Here is a 15,997-nt window from a genome sequence, read left to right on the forward strand (position 1 = left end):
TTTCTTGCAACTGCAGTAAATGAAGGGTGGCTGCTACACCCAACCTCTAATACTGTTTTTCCTCTGTTACCTGTTAAAAAGGGGGTTTCTTCCTCTCGCCGTGGGAAGGTGGCTGAGGTCCAAATATTGCAGTGCCACCTCAGCAGAAGCCAGTAACCTTAACAGGATTTCTGCCAAACACAGGGACCCTTGGGAGGCACAGCTGGGGCCCCCAGCCCTGAGCCAGGCCAGAGAGCTCCCAGGACCGTCTGGATCAAAACGAGAGCTGGGCTCCCTCTTCCACATGCCATCGTGTTTCCCATCCTAAGGAAGGGATGCAGTGGATAATGAAGCTGTCATCTGTGGTGTTCAAACAAAGCAGTCTGACAGCGCCAACACAAAAATACAACCGTGCTGTGGAAAGCAGATGCTTTTTCACAAAAATAAAATGACTCTCATTTAGTCCGTGGAAGGTATTTTTTCAGAGAAATTGCACAGGAGCCAGCCTGATATCCTCTTATTTGTCTCAAGAGGTACCCAGCTCTTCAGGTGCTCTCTGACTTGAAGAGTGCAATCACACACCAACTCTTGGCTTCTGGAAGCATCAAATAAAGAACAAATAACAGTAGGAGACGTCCCTCCCCCTGCCTTGTATAGCGTGAACGTTACATGCAAGAACTAAAACATAGCAGCCGGAAGCCTTATTTCGCAGCAGATAATCTCATCTTTCATATTCGGTGCAACATTCAGCCCATCCTCCCAAAACTCAGCTGTGCCAAGGCTCGTGAGCTTGGAGTGAAATGATCTCCCACAGAAAAGTTCCATCGCCCCACAAAGAATGAGAGCAGTGTAAAGCACAAACAAAAGGAAACAAGTGGTGAAAAGTAAAAGTAGGTGGTTTAGACACATCCCACCTTGACATACAACGTTTCAGCAACCAGGGTGAGGAAATGGGTTTTCCTTTTAAACAAGGGTGGGCCAGATCCTTGGCTGGAAGAAATCGGCGCTGCCCTGCTCAGATCAGCGGACTGTTGCTGATTCACAGCAGCTGAGGGTCTGGTATGTGGTTTTCTCCTGACGGTATCATAGTAATTTAACTCTAAATTAAAATCATGTGGAGATGTTTTTATATAATATTGTTAAATACCAAATACAAGAAAACTGAACTAAACTAAAATTAATCTAAAATGAGAGAGCGTAAAGGAAATGCCTTTCCATTGTAATGTGGACTCAGAGGCTAGAAAGAACCACAAGATAATTTGAGGAAATCCCTTGAAGCATTCTCGCTCACTAATTAGTCTCTTCATTCTGGACCAAGGCCATCGGTGGTGTGAAGGTTTCAGGGTTTAACACATTTCCTCACGCTCGCTAAGAGCTCAGTGTAATTCCTGGAGCCAAAGCACCCAGGATGAATGAACTGGTGTGCAAGGTGACCGTGCTCACCCCTCGCTCGTCCCCAACAGCACGCGTGGCCCGACGGGCCTGTGGCCATGCCAGGCTTGAAGCCAGCAGGCCCTGCACAGCACCCCTCTGCCACCTAAACCGCTGCGACAAAAAGATATTCTGCAGTGACAGACGTGGAAGCAGAAAGCACCCCGGGAAGCTGCGGCGCATCGCAGCGTGCCGGCAGGGGAGAGGCACGCCCCATTACAAGTGCTTGTGCAACTCCATCTCCGTTTAGTCACAGGGCGGACGTGAGCAGGGCTATCGCCAGCTTGCACGCAGCAGGGAGCAACGAACGGCCTTCACAAGAGCAGCCCCAGGCGCTCTGCTCCCTTTCACCGCTCTCCCTCCTGCAGGATCTGTCCTCCCGGCTACGGCAGCGACTTGGCCACCAGCCTTGCCTGGTCTGGCCGTGCCGCAGTCCTTCCTGATCCCAGACAGCCAGGCCCCCAGCAAGTGCTCAGCCTCCTTCAGGATCAGCAAGGACGATGCTAATTCACTGTTCAAGTGGGTGGAAGCCTTTATTAATGTTTCAGGCCTGAGAAATCTCACCAGTGCAGCGAGAACCGCAGAGCTCCTTCCTAATTACACAGCAGAGCACCGCGTGATTCATGTCAGCAGCTCCCCGGCCCCCTCACCTCAATCCTTGCTGGTGTGACACAACAAATCCGAGTGGAAGTGATTAGCAGGTTGCAACCGCAGCCGCCTGCTCCCCAGTGCTATTAACAAACAAGGCGCCATGAATGAGCCGTGGCAGGGCAGTCGGAGGCCTGTTGAATCACGCTCTTCGGCGTTGCAACATCGGAAGTTGCACTTTAAAACCCATCGCCTGGGTTGCTCTCAGATTTCCCAATGAAGGCGGGAGGAGGACGGAGAACCCAGGCTGAGAACATTATACATGCATTTTTAAGTTCCCAGGGGAGGCTCAAAAATTAGAACTAGCTCTGGGGCTCTTTGTTTTTGTTTCTCCCTTCCCTCTACTCTTTCCTTTTGGTCTGATTAACTTTGGTGCCTGGCTTGCACAATTTTATCAGGTTGGACCCGATGAATCACTCATCTTCAGCAAGCAACAGAGAGATTGCAGGCCACAGAGGGTTTGTGTTTCAGTAACAAAAAGGCAGCAAAGGAAAAAAAAAAAGAGAAAGGGAACGGGGGCAGGGAAAAAAGACAGTGGGCCAACAGCACTCATGGACAGCTTTCCGATGTCTGGTCTCAGACAACTAGCAGCACATTCATTTGTAAGAGTGCCAGACCTCCTAGGAAACCTAAAGGGCTGCTGTTATTTATAAAGCTAGATTGTAGCTGTTCCGAGCACAAGACTAGCTCATTATATTTATAGGCACCTGTCCCATTTACCCACTTCAGGTCCCTCACTCTCATAAATCTATGAGGCTCACGGGATCAGTCTTCCAACACTAAGACACACCTCTCCTTTCTGAGCAGGGCCATTTGGAAGCGTCTATCACCGCTGCAGGGCTCAGCAGCATGTGTCTGTAAATATACACCTGAAAGCCCCACATTCCTGTCAATGCACAGGCAGCCAGATTCAAGAGTTTGCCTTCCACACAGAAAGGACGAGATTTTGCATTTAATTTGGGAAAAGCTCTCAGTAAATCTTAGCCACAAAGGTTTGATTTAAAGATGGTTTAAAACTGTCAGCCAGCTTCAGGAGAAAAGATATACAAGCCAGTCCAATCAATTCTGGCAGCCTGGAGTCCTAGTGTCCCTTACGAGGGAAAAACAAAACAAAATCAACCCTCCTAGGTTTTATGCCTGAACTTCAACCCATCTGCACATAAATCGAAATTGCAGAGCTCTGCTAGCCAGACATGAAGAGCTCTGCAAACACAGCCCTAGGTGAACACAGCTCTAAGTGAAGCTGGAGACATGGGCAAGCAAAGTCAGCCCCTACAAATTGCACTGGGGACAGGAAAAGCAGGAGACTTGGCCTTTCTGGTTTGTGGGTGTTAATATAAGAACAGGAAAAAAAAAAAAAAGAAATCTTGTCTGTTTTGGAGGTGAAAGACTTATTTCTCAACAAAAATAAATAAATAAATGAAATGGTACAGCTCTTACCTCCTACAAATAGAACAGACACAATTTCACTGTTGAGATCAGCCAGGCTCACTCCTGTCAAGCAGAAACCTTGACCAAATGTAGATACAGACACTGAGGCAACCTACTGCTTCTAGTTGTGCACGGGTTAGCAAACTTCCCAGCAGAACCGCGCTCTACCTGTCCGAAACACGGTTTTCTCTGGTGTTTCAAACTGTGCTGGGATTTGGGGTACCAACTACCAGCCGCTGGATCAGATCTGCCGCCTCATGCAGTCGTCCAGGCCTGGCTCCCTCAAGCAGCTACACAATGATGGCAAGAAGTATTTTGGCTCGCTCCAAGTAGCAACAGTGGGTAGGTTTTGAGAGGAGTCTCAAAGAGCCCCTCCAAGGCAGAAACTTTCACAATCCTAGGGCAGATGCCATTTTTCCTGCTTAACCTCTTGGAAGGATTCCCTCTTTCTGGGTTGTGAATTGAAAGTCATCCAGAGAAAAATACTTGCCCTTTTGCAATATATTTCCAGGACTGATTGTTTAACTGTTTGACGTAGCATAAACTCAAAGCTTTTTAAAAACTGAAGGAAAAAAGATAAGGACTCCCATTACTCAAGAGTATACCCAGCCCCAGATGTCTATCGAAGAAGAGCCAACAGTCCAATGCTGAGAGAGAAAGAGGTTTGAAGACCTGTGGGGCTGGATCTGAAGACAGGAGCTTTCATATCTTAGCTCGAGTGCCCGATCCCAGGCTGTACTACAGCAGGTGTCCGTGGACACAAGAGGTAGCACTAGAATTCTGTATCGGCCACAAAAGTTTTAACTGAAATTTACATTTCTCCCTTAAAAGTCATCCTCTACGTAACACAGCATTTACTAACAAATACTCATCTCATCAAAAGATTCCCAACCAGTTCCACTAGGAACCTAAACAATGCAGCTTTCGGTTAAGGGTGTGAGAGATGAAGCAAAGCTGACTCAAGCTGCTTCCAGTTGCTAAGCTTACTGAAATGCAATAAATACAGAGCAAACCCAACTTTTCCCTTCTTGTTGTACACAATATTTGCAAGCAATTATAGTAGCTGCATGCATTATTTACACATTTAGTTTTACACATCTACATATTTAGTTATGAAAGTTCAGGCCATAAACTGAAAAGGCAGCTGGATAAAGGAAGCTGGATTTAAAAAAAAATAATAATTTCATGCCTTAAAACATTCTTTACGGAGCCAAACGGGAAACTGATAAATACACTTAGGCTCTTTCCTCTATGTTCTTCCATCCCACACAGTCATTTGCACCTCTGCTAGGATTAAGAGCAGCTCACAGTTCCCTTCTGTACGACACATCATAGATTTCACTTGATCACTTCTGCCTTGTAATCTATAACTGAGGCTGAATTACGGCATGATCTTCAAAAACCCTCTAGTCTCACTGTAAAGAAGCAATGAATCCATGTTTTTTGCTAAGGCAAGGCTGCAATCGGTTGACCTCTGCAGAGGAATGAAATGCCAACATGTGTACTAGGAGAATGGAAAGGCAACAGCCCTCTGGGAAAGGACTAAGGAAAGAAAACCGCACAGGGGTTATTTTGTTAACCTAACCTAACCTCTCTAGTCTTAGAGTAAACCTGAGGGCTCCTCTGGCAAAAGACAAGGCCATGCTGCAGGGCTCAGCTGACCAGTAACAAGGTAGGAACTGTGTACTCACCGTCCTCAGCTTCGATTTAGTGCAGGTAAATAGTGGCCTAGCATCAGCATTACCTGAGCGAAGGCTGACCAGGGACCTGACAGCCATGGTTCAGCTCCCAGAGGACAGCCATACCTTCCCCACATCAGCAGCAAGCTGCGCCTAAAAGCCAAGCAGCCCCCTCCACGGGAGAGGTACCTCCCCTCAACATGCACACACATCTATCTTGATGCAATAGCGTGGGTGGCTTCGATGGGCCTGCGCTCGGGGCGCATCCCTTCGGATGCCTGACCTCTAGGTACTTCCTTGACCCTCTGTTCACATGCTTTTAGGGAGCTGGAGACCAGCCACAGCAAACATCAGATCTTCTCTGGTGCCTCCAAAGGTCACCTCCCTCTCTCCAAAGACAGTACAGATTTTCCAAGAATCATTTTTCAAGGGGAAATCCTCTTTTCTCCCCCTGTTCTTGAAAAAATGCTAAACAGCCTTTGGAACTTGCTAGCAGGGATGTGTGATGGCTTGCTTTGCAGGAGGACTTAACGTCCTCACCAAGACACCTTATCTTCTGGTTCTGAAATGTCACAAGAGGAGAGATCACAAAAAAAGGAAGGGTTGTAGGAAAGTTTACTCCCTAACTCCTGGCCAACACCAAGCTCTGGCCAAGGTAAAATTAAAGCACCATAAACAAACACATCCCTTTCTGGATCCTGGGGAAGACAGAGACAAGCGACAGACCCTGAAGGAGAAGGGGGTTCCAATATCACCTCCTCTCTCCCCCCATGGCATCTGTCCATAAGTTTCTCTGGCAGAATCCTAGCAGAAGAGCTGAGCAATGGATGCTAGCGACAGTAGCTCTCCCAGGCATTTTGGGAACAGCCCCCAGCGTCTGAAAGCAGCATTTACAACGTTGGTTTGCAACTGGGAGAAAAATCACAGTATGGTCCAGTAATCAGGCCAAGCAGCCAGAATCACAGAATATTTTTTAACCCATAATAAATAATAGTTTCCTAAACTTTATTGTGGTCACAAAGTCAGAACTAAATTTGATAAAAAATGCAATTATTGTACACAGAAAATTTTGAAAAATGTCACTAAATCCTCAGGGGAAAAACAATGAATGCCTTTTTAATGAAAACCAAGCTTACGGATTGCTGGTTTCTGAAAGCAGCCTGGTAAATATTTTTGTTTTCCAATAAGCAAAATAAATACTGGAACAGACCCACAGTCCTTTCCCTTCCATTGCTCCAAACCCCCAGTTTTTCAAAGTGGAATCAAGGATGCCTGTCCTCCAGTTTTAAAACCAGTTTATGGCTCCTTAAAATATCGTGACCCAGGGCTGGATAGTGCAGTGAAAAAAAGCCAGGAGACCCCAACGTACTCTGGGGATTGCAATAAACGGGCAACAAGGAGCAGAACCTGCTCCTGACAACACAGATTGGGAAAGTGCCCAGAGATGAGGCTTATCATGCCACAACTTGAACCTCCCCGAGCAATTCACACACCCATGTCTCTACATGAAAGCAATGAGATGGGAAGGAAGCACAGTTAGGGTTTGGCACTGCTCAAGCCCTATGCAATTACAGGCAAGAGTAAACATCTTATTCAAGGATGAGCAATTGTCCCTCAAGGGAAAACCCCGGGGCTTCCAACCCTCCCAAGAAGGTCACAAATGGGTACAGGAAACAAGAGAAGACTTGCACAAAGGAAAGGAGCTAAACCCTCTGCCCATGAGTGAGGAACTGAACGGACAGGTCCATGCGCTTCAGCACTGGGCACACATTTCAGCACAAGCACATGGGGAGCTGTGGCATCACTTAGCCTCTTGCTTCTGAAGCTTTAGGAGCATTATTTAGTCTTTCTTCCCAATACAGCAATTCCCGTCGAATCTCCAGTTTTGCAGGAGCACCTAATTTATGATGACAACTTCAAGTCAAGCTGTGGCTTGAAAGAATGGTCTTAAATCCATTTGTCATCTTAAGTGCCATCAGTTCAGTACAGCCAAGTTTCCTGCCCTTCCAGATGCCATTTCCCATTCGCTAAGGCCTAACAAGGCACGTGGCAGGGAGCTGTACCATGTCTGACCCCAACATTTCTTACTGTGAAGACTGACTGACTACTGGTGGCTGTTCAGGGAGCTTCTGCAGAGCTGTGGAGGCTTGCAGGAGACAAGCTCATGCACTCCTCTGTTGTAGCCACATCCCTGCCGCAGTCTCATCCTACTGGGTGATGCTTGTCAGGCTCAGACGTCTTTCCTCCATGGCAGGAAAAGGGGCATCTTGAAGTCGTCAGCAAAGCTGTTCCTTACTGAGGAAGGGGATCCTGCAAGTATATTCAAACTTTGGTCAATCTGCCCCTAATACACCTACATGCCTGTTATACGAGCTTCAACTGACAGCTCAAGAACTAAGACAATTAACATATGCCAGCACGTCAAATCTAGGCACCAAGGACCTGAGGAAAAGACCATCGAATTCCTTCGGCAGGCTCAGGAGGGGACAACTGATAGCTCACCTGTTGCCGTAAGTACTTGTTTCTCGGATACCAGGGCCAGGCTGGTTGATGCTAGGTAATTAATCTTCCTGAAAAAACGAAACCATCTGGCTGCACAGTAACTCCTCTTCCTGCCTGGACTCAGAAGCCCAAACAGCAGATCCTGGAGAGGGGATATCAAAAATCTGTCTGATTTATCTGTCATTGCCTGGGTCCTTTCAAGGCCTAAAAATGCAAATTCCCCACAGCCATCAGCAAAGCCAATGTATATGGATTTTGAGTGAGTCAGTACTGCAGCTGGGTTAGGTCACTTCAGTTCCTTTCCGTTCTGAAAAAGCAGCACTGAGTTTGCAAGGTGACAGGAGCATGAGATGGCTGACCTCAGTCCCTCGGGGAACCTTCAGGGCAAGCTGGGCTCTCTGCTGCCTTCTGGACCTTCCAGAATAGCACATCACCCCCTTGCTCCCCCAAACACTCGTACCATCTGCATTTAATAGCCATGTGGCATGCCTGGGAGGAAGCAGGGGCTCATTAGTTTCAGGCTAGATGCATATGTTGGCGTGCCATACTCAGAAAAATATCTGAGGCAAGGAAAGATGAGGGGGAATTTACTGACATTACATGAGCAAGCATGGCAACTACACAGTCACTGCTGCTGTCACACAGCCCAGCAGACTGCATGGGAAGCCCAGGAGCCACCCGGCGCACACGTTTCCTTCCTCCGCATTGAGAGATCCTCCCTCACCCAGACATGCAGCAAGGGGCCTTGCAGCCACGGTGCTCCGAGCCAGACCGGGGGCTCCCTGGCATGGAGGCCAAGGCAGACCCTCTCTAGCACAGCCCTTTGGCCTCCCAACCCCTGGCTTGTGCTGCTCCTTGTCTGTGATCACCAACATCTCTTCCTTGGCTGGCTTCCTGGCCTCCCGGCGAGGAGAAGAGGGAGCTTCCTGCTCTTCAGAGCTGCAGTTTGACAGAAGCATCTGCAGCCTTCACAGCCCTGGGATGGCCGTCATGAGCCCTTGGCTCTGCCCTGCACGGCCAGCCACGTAATGCTACCAAGACAAGCTGCAACCCCACAACCAGACTTATTTCCTTGGAAAGCCCTAGCTCAGTTTGATCACAACCACCTCTGGAGGATGTTGAGGCCCACAGCCACCAAGAGGCCTTCGGAAATGCCTTTGCACCCTTTATGCTGTTGGATATATCCACACACAACAGCTTTTTGTAGCGGTGCTATACATTACGTTTCAGGGCAGTACTGAGACGATCACACCATCGGTCCATTACTAACACTGCATTCAACATTTTCCTCTGTAACTGAAGCACACCCCAGCTACCTAAGTAGCTCAAAGTAGTTTTTCAGTAATAATAATAAAAAAAAAAGGATTCATTCATGAAGACAAAAACAAAGTGAGGAGACCCAACACACGAAAATTAAGAAAGTTCCCTGAAGGAACCACAAATGGTGCTCTGCAGAAGTCCCGTGGGATAAGCAGCGCTGTGACTCAAGGCAGCATCACGCAGGCAGCTCGCCAAGGGCTCCCCCAGCCCAGGGGCCCTGAGGACGAGCGGAGAGAGGCACAGAGCCTGCCCCCAGCTCCCTCCCATGCCTTCCCCTGCTTGGGGGAGCGAGACCTTGCCCTTGTGAGACTCAGTTCAAGGTGGACAGAAACAGGCAGAGCTTCATTTCAAGCGTGCCTGGGTTGCTCAGCGCAGTACAACTGCGAGAACCATGAGGATGAAGGGAAAGAAAAGGCTTTGTGGTTAATTATGAGTGTGTTAACTTTAAGAAATAGGGGCAGATTGGCAGAGGTAATTATTCTATGAGCTGCATTTCCCTTTTGGATGGGAGATGAGATATCCTTTGCCACACAGAAGAGCCTCCCAGCAGAGGAGAGGCATGCTCTGGCTCCTGCACGATGGAGCTGCAGAAACCAGCTGCCACCTTCCCAGCACCAGCCAAAAAAGCCAAACTTTTGCGGCAGTGAGAGAACAGAACACAAAATCAGCTGACTCCTGAGAAAGCAAGTGGTTTCCCCTTCTCAATGCAAGAACATTCAACTTAACCCCCCAAACTACAAGAGCAGAACCATCACCAGGTACACGGTTGCCATCGCCTTCAAGGGTGGAGAAGCTGCCTTTGCAGAGAGCCGCAGACAAAGCGCTGCCGGTGCGTTGGCTTGCAGGTTCTGGGTAGACCTGGAGCTGACGGGGAAGTAGGACGGAGTTTTCTCGAATTTATTTACAACTTGAGCTCATCCCAGTACCGCTCCCCCAAGAGCTCTGTTGCTGATCAAGCAAAGTTCCAGCTAATGAGACTTTATTTTTAGCACCAAGCAGTAGGAGAAGCTGAACCTTCCAACAAAGCCTCCTCAACACTCTAACGAGCACTTTATTGCTTAAGGTAAGGAAAGAAAGACAAAAGCTGGGGGTGAGCCTGGATCTGGGTCAGCATCAGTGTCTGTGTCACCTGTAGCCTTGTTTTATGGGACGTGTGTGGATAATAAATGCTGATTATGGAAAGTGGAAGGGAAGAGGCAATCCTGAGAAGTGTACAGATAGAGAAATCACATGAAGAAGAGAATACAGAACTGCAAAACCATTGTAAAAAGGCATTAGAAGAGCTCTGTAATCGAGGTTATTGGACACAACTATGCCAGGCTCCCCCACACACACCTCTTGGGTACCTGTCATTGTGATGGATGTCACTTTCGATAGTGATAGCAACAGCAAAACATCCGTGTTAAATACGAGTACGTTAACTTTTACATTGGTATAATTTGCTGCATTATGAGTTTCCATCATTGAGGAGCTGAAGACAAAATGCTCTTCCTTGGGATATCGATAACCATGCGTACACTTTACAGGAAGAAATATTTCTTTAAATATCTATTACATCTTAAATAATTCTTTTCACTTTTCATTTCTCTTGTGAGGGAAACACAGCCCAGGAGAAAGGAGTAAGCAATTCATATTGCTAACATACGTTGTGAGCTGGATTTGCCATTGCTCTGTATCTGGTGAAGCCGTTCACAGCTGCTTTTCCAGCCACACATACAAAAGATGAGTTTGCTGCACGGAAGGGGACAGAATGGACTGGCCACTCTAGGCACTGTTTTTTCTTTTTAAAATTACACGTGCATAAATATGTTATTGAAGGTAACATTGTCACCCAGTTGCCAAAAGAAAACAAATGGATTCTCCAGCAGAGAATCTGCCAGCAGTCCTACGCTGATGCACGGTGTGATTTGGTAACAGGGAGGTGGCGTTCCTGCCTCCCAAAGCTGAATCGATGGTATACCTGCTGCAGCATTACAGCCAGCTGCACTTTAGATACTGTGAATTAGAAACAGACCAAGTCAAGCCCTGGCGTGCTTTTAGCTGTCCTCCATTTCAGAAGCTAGAAGACTGCTGAAGGAACAACCTGCTTGGTTGTTCCCGTGCTGTAAGCAGAAACTACAGCAGCATCACCACCGTGAGTGCTGGGCTCTGCGAGGAAGCAGGGAGGGTGTTGGCTGCTGCCTGAGCCTCCAGCTCCAGCCACAGCAGAGCTGGGTCAGCTCTCACCTGCCTCCACGCACCTCTGTGTCCCGGGAAAGGCACTGCTTCCGCTATGCTGCCCAAAAAGCGACGGCCTCCAGCTCAGCACCATGATTGTACAGGGACAAGCATGATGAGGACTTAAGGGGCTGCACCAAGAAAAATACCTGCTTCCGGATAAACTGGTTTTGAGATGGTGCAGAGCTATAAAACAGACCAAGCTACTACCAAGAGCAAAAGCATTCCTGGAGAATCTACTTCAAAACTGCATGAAAGAGGACTTGATATCACGGTGATTTCCAAAACAGGGTGGGCATCTTGGGGCTGAGCTACATCAAGTTTTAATGGTATCTAAAGATCACAAAAAGAGATTTTACTCCTATCTGCAAGTCAGACCCTCCATGCAGCACAAGGCAAGCATCACCACGTCAGTGGGTTCCTGCTTTCACACCATCGCTCCCAGTGCCTGTTAGCCCAGAGCCCACCCCTGTAACAGAGGTGGCACCCAACAGCTCCCTTCACCTGCTTCATCCCTCGGGGCCGAGGGCACTGATGGAGGTGCCTCTGCTCACATCCAGCTTGGTGAAATCAGTCAGCTCACTTGCCTCCAAAAGGCAGTCCTCCCAACCAGCCCTTCCTCTACGAACACAAAAAGCTTGAACGGGCTTGTGTGTAGCACAAGGAACAGGCACTGGGCAATGCAATCAGTTCCCCCAAGCTGCACTTTCAAATTGCAAATTACAGATTAGCTTCGATGTTAAGAAAGGAGTAAACCACCTCGGTTTGTTTCCAAAACAAAATAATGCAGTGTGTCATTACTGAACGCCATCCCACCCAAATGGAATTCAATGCTTCATTCAAGCCCAAACATTTTTCTTCAATGTATTCAGCTGATTAACTGAGGATTCAACTGTTTACGCCTTACTATGTGCTTGGTTTGGGGTTGTTTTTTTTTTCTACCCCCCCCCCCCCCAACAGTAATTGCATTTGACCAAGGTGATTCACCTACACACATAAAAGACTTCAGCTGGCACCTCAGAAGTGAGACAAGGCAAACAGAAGGATTGTCTCCTTCCCCCACCTCCGAGCCAGATTAGCTCACTCCTGCTGAAGAGTGGCCTGGATTCATGTCCAATGTCCCAGCCCCTCCACAGTCTTGGAAAACAACTTTGTGCGTGTGCCTCTCTAAAAGCCGGAGGCCTGATCCTCCTGCTTTCACTGCTGTTACTCACCCTGGCTCTGTGGTACTGGACCTACGATATCTGAAGGTCTGCCATCTGTCCGCCTTCCACTGTTTCTTTCACAGTGGTTAGGGCTGCTGAGAAAATATTTACTTTGCATTTGAGAAAAGGTCACTGACAGGTGGTGTAAACCACTCTTCCTCCAAGACAACAGAAACGGGAGTCAGATCCTAGAAGAGAAAATCAGCCTGGAGTCTTTCCTCCTCCCCTGCTTCCTCCCACATCCCATTCAGACAGCATGAAAAGGTTGAGTGGCTCCAAGCCCAAGGAAAGAAGGACATATTTCACCTCCCTCACGGAGTCTACCTCTGTTGGTCCCTTGTTTGGCTCTCAGCAGGAAGCAGGGCTCGCCCTAAACAGAACCGAAGAACAAAACAGGAAGATTCATATCCTGTAGCATCACAGGGCTGGCAGGAGCAGTTCCCCATCTTTTCCTAGGACAGCCAAGGTGGCACAATGCAAGCACATGAGCTGGAGCAGGGGTCAGTTGCACCTTCCAGACCTCGCCTTTGAAATACCCTTTGTTAGGTACACTTGTACACAGCCGAAGCAGTGGTGACACAAGAGGACATCAGCTGCATCACAGCATTGTAACACAGCAGAGGATGCAGGATATGAAACTAGTTTGGCAGCATAACACTTGGTCAAAGGAAGCAATGCACTTTCCTGTGCACAGCGCAGTGTTCTGTGTTGATTTTAAGTTCACTTTTTACCAGTAACTCTGTGGTTCCTATGTGGTTTCATGTACACAAAGTACACAAGGGCATAAGCACTCTTATTTCGATGAAAACAATCTCCCACTCAGAGCTGTGCAAGGAACAATAAAGTTAATAAGCTACACAGTTACAGTCCCACAGCACCCATCTGTCTGCACACAGTATCCCCTAGTACTGTGACCAGCCACAGGGAAAATCTGTATCCTGCAAACGCCACTTCACCTAAGCGACATCAAGCCTAATCAAAGCCCATTACACAAAATGTGAGCCTGGCTGTTGGGCTCAGCAGCTTTGGGCCATGCCACAGCAGCACATGAATTGTTTCGCCATTTCTTTGCTTGCAGAGGGATATATCTGTCCATTCAGAGCAGCAACAGCTGCTTCGCATGGAACAGTGGCTGGAAAGAGCAAACACATCGAGGAAGATCGTGACTGAAAGAATATATGCTCGGGGAATGGAATGGGAGGAAAAGTGGAATTTTAACGAGGGTGAGGAATGCTGGTATACAGATCCCTATCTGGCTCTAAGCGTCTTAGCCCCAGTGCTGTAACAACACAGCTGCAGCAGCACGGCTTCTGCGCGTGCAGTTCTTCCTGCCCTACATCCTAAGGACGAGGTTTCACAAGACGATTGATTCAAAGAAAGAACTCGTTTCATTTCACCTCCCTGCAGCGTAGCCTCACTCCTCCCTTGGGCTGGCTGCAATGCCGCCCCGCTACCCTGAGGAACCGATTCATCTAAAAAAGACAGCAGCAAATAACCCACTACGGAAAGAAATAGCTGCAGTTTCTGGCGAAGCCAATTCACAGCCAGGTAGGTGAGTACCTAAGCACCTGGCTTTTTGCAAGTTAAAGGCAAGTTCTTGCAGAAAGGACCAAACTTCTCTCACTCACCTCCAGAGTCACCTATCTCTGTGCTGCTCAGAGGGTTTAGTGCACACACTTGAGGAAGGGACACAAAAGATAACGACAATCTGCTGAGGAAAGCATCACAAACTGGCTTCAAACATGAACAAAAAGCAAATTTTGGCTGGGTCAGGACTTCTCATTACTTAAGTGCCTTCATGTTCACCAAACGTGACATTTCAGGCACATCATACTCCCTGCTCAGTGCTCCAGGCAGCCTCTCCTCCCAGGCTCACAGCTACCAATGGTTATTCCTTTCTACGGAGCATTTACCAGCAACTCGGAAAGGCTGCAGCACCACGTTGTGAGGGTCTCCCCACGTTTTGCTGGCAGCCAGCTCCCTCGTACCCGAGAAGGATGAAGAGCAGGCTGGCGCGCTGTGCGCTCCCACTGCCATTGCAATGATTTGTTGCAAGGTAGAGCCCCCAAAGAAAGCTTTCCCTGCACAGCAAGAGCACAGGCGGGACGGGAAGGCAAGTACTTGGCCCTTGCTTTGCTCCAGTTCCCTAATCCAGCACAAATGCATTTGGGGATTTATGGGTTTTTTGGAAGCTGCCAGCGAAGCTCAGGGCCTATTCCTTGGGTTATTGTTTTCCCATCTGTTTCTCTTCATTTTATTCCATCACGGAGGCCCCATTGTGGGACACAAGAATGTGACCGGAACAATAGGCAGAACTTGCTGCCTCCAGGACTGCAGCGAGGGCAGAGCCACCACTGCAGGACGGGAGCCAGCGGCTTCTATATTTAGCCCTTTCTTGCTTATTCCAGATCAAATTCGCACCCTACACTCGGGAAGTCAGGAGGCTTTCACCACACCACTGTCCCCGAGCGCTGTGCATCCAGCAGGGCCCCTGAACATAAAACATTCATTTCCCTTCTAATAATGCCAACAGGAAGACTTCCTGCTCCCCCCTCCTTTCCAAATCCCTATTTTGACAGACTTTTTTTTCTGTATATAAGCAAACTAAACAAAACCATCCTCTCCTCAAGGCTGAGGCCTTGGAGCAGCACCAGAACGCAAGAGCCTGGACAGCGTAGCACCACCGGCAGGAGCAAGGCTCTGCAAAGAGGTGGAAATGGTGCAGCCAACGCATCTGAACCCAAGCTACACACCCTGACCCATGGAGATGTTCCCCAAGCCCACACCACAATACCTGAGGGCAGGGAAGGCGAACGAGAACTGGGTCTGAGCACCCACCTGGACTGCTTTCACCACAGTGACACGTCGCACTTCACTCATTTCTATCAAAGCAAGGGGATCCTGCAGAGCAAGAATAAAACCCCATCATTTTTCCAGAAACATTTGCCTAGGAGGTTTGCCCCCTGAAAAGGATTCAGAAAACATAACGAGACCTCTTTCTGCTCCTTCCACAAGGTTTGTGGAGTAGGACCGCCCTGCACTAAGTCCCCTTCTGAACGGAAGAGACCCTTTCAGAGCACGGCTGGTGGGGAGAACACGATGCTTCTTGGCACAACAGCCACAGAGGGGAAGCTTTCCCTTCCCACTGCCTGCAAGAAGACAGAACACTGGTGTGCACATGCTGGACCTCTGGCTGGTCCACAGGCTTTACACAGTCACCCGACCTTCCTTTTAGACCATCTCTTCCTTCACTGGAGAAGAAAGTATCCAAAACTCAGATTTAGAGTAAGGAACAAGAAAACACCCTGGGTTTCAGTGCCTACACCTGGGACAACTTCTCTGCTCTCACTCAGAGCCCCTTGCTCGCAGCAGATTCTGAGGAGCTCCAAGGAGGGAGTCTCCACATCCTCTGTGGGCAGCCCGTGCCAGTGCTTGCCTATTCCAGTCCATACCTTCTCTTCACAGTTTGCATTTTAGCCAGGACTGGCATAAGCAAAGAGCTGAATTGTGTGTTTCCAGGGAAAACAGGAATTTTAGCACCTCAGAAGCTAGCCCATAACATCTGCAAAGCTGGGCATGACCATC

The 15,997-nt window shown here is 48.4% G+C and overlaps 1 protein-coding gene across 1 annotated transcript in view; it reads right to left on the reverse strand.

Annotated features, from left to right (window-relative positions):
* The window catches only part of LOC308200551 (uncharacterized protein), a 293,039-nt gene that overhangs the window by 253,099 nt on the left and 23,943 nt on the right, over positions 1-15,997 (reverse strand). Inside the window, exon 3 of the mRNA XM_080606455.1 lies at positions 7,671-15,313. The gene's annotated coding sequence lies outside the window, so the exon portion shown is untranslated. The remainder of the gene's footprint in view (positions 1-7,670; positions 15,314-15,997) is intronic.

This window comes from Anser brachyrhynchus (assembly GCF_964034855.1).
Source record: "Anser brachyrhynchus genome assembly, chromosome: 10".
In the NCBI taxonomy this organism is placed as follows: domain Eukaryota; kingdom Metazoa; phylum Chordata; class Aves; order Anseriformes; family Anatidae; genus Anser; species Anser brachyrhynchus.